The sequence below is a fragment of the Procambarus clarkii genome, chromosome 31 (genome assembly GCF_040958095.1).
Source record: "Procambarus clarkii isolate CNS0578487 chromosome 31, FALCON_Pclarkii_2.0, whole genome shotgun sequence".
NCBI lineage: Eukaryota > Metazoa > Arthropoda > Malacostraca > Decapoda > Cambaridae > Procambarus > Procambarus clarkii.
Genome location: NC_091180.1, coordinates 34544166 through 34545497, shown reverse-complemented (window position 1 = coordinate 34545497; position 1332 = coordinate 34544166).

Below are 1332 nucleotides of genomic sequence, written 5' to 3'. Positions count from 1 at the left end.
TAAATAGGTACCTATTAGTTCCCTTCCCTTCAACATTCTAATATCAATTTAGTTCACGAGAGTGGCATCCAAATTTGTTGTTTAAAGACAAATTTGTATTTGTTGGTTTGGTCGAATAATTTGGTTATTTTGTTCTTTAAGAGGAGTTCATTTAGAACATTGGTGAACAGAACTTACTTATTCTTCGTGGTACTGTGTCAAAGGCTTCCTGGCCATCCAAAAATATGCAGTCTACCCACTCCTCTCTTTCTTGCCTGGTCATAAGAACATAAGAACATAAGAACAAAGGTAACTGCAGAAGGCCTATTGGCCCATACGAGGCAGCTCCTATTCTATAACCACCCAATCCCACTCATATACTTGTCCAACCCGCGCTTGAAACAATCGAGGGACCCCACCTCCACCACGTTACGCGGCAATTGGTTCCACAAATCTACAACCCTGTTACTGAACCAGTATTTACCCAAGTCTTTCCTAAATCTAAACTTATCCAATTTATACCCATTGTTTCGTGTTCTGTCCTGTGTTCATACTTTTAATACCCTATTAATATCCCCCTTGTTATGTCCATTCACCCACTTGTAAACCTCTATCATGTCACCCCTAACTCTTCGCCTTTCCAGTGAATGCAACTTAAGCTTTGTTAATCTTTCTTCATATGAAAGATTTCTAATTTGGGGAATTAACTTAGTCATCCTACGCTGGACACGTTCAAGTGAATTTATATCCATTCTATAATATGGCGACCAAAACTGAACTGCATAATCTAAATGGGGCCTAACTAGAGCAAGATATAGCTTGAGAACCACACCAGGTGTCTTGTTACTAACGCTGCGATTAATAAATCCAAGTGTCCGATTTGCCTTATTACGAACATTTATGCATTGATCCTTTTGTTTTAAATTCTTACTAATCATAACTCCCAGATCCCTTTCGCAATCCGACTTCGCAATCACAACACCATCTAGCTCGTATCTTGTAACTCTATCATCATTACCTAACCTCAGAACTTTACATTTATCAGCATTAAACTGCATCTGCCAATCCTTTGACCATTTCAAAACCCTATCTAGATCAACTTGAAGTGATAGTGAGTCCTCCTCCGAATTAATTTCCCTACCGATTTTCGTATCATCGGCAAATTTGCAAATGTTGCTACTCAAACCTGAATCTAAATCATTTATATATATTATAAACAACAGAGGTCCCAGGACAGAGCCTTGAGGCACTCCACTTACAACATTTTCCCACTCTGACTTGATTCCATTTATACTAACTCTCTGTTTCCTTTGGTATAGCCATGCCCTAATCCAGCTTAATATAGCACCCCCA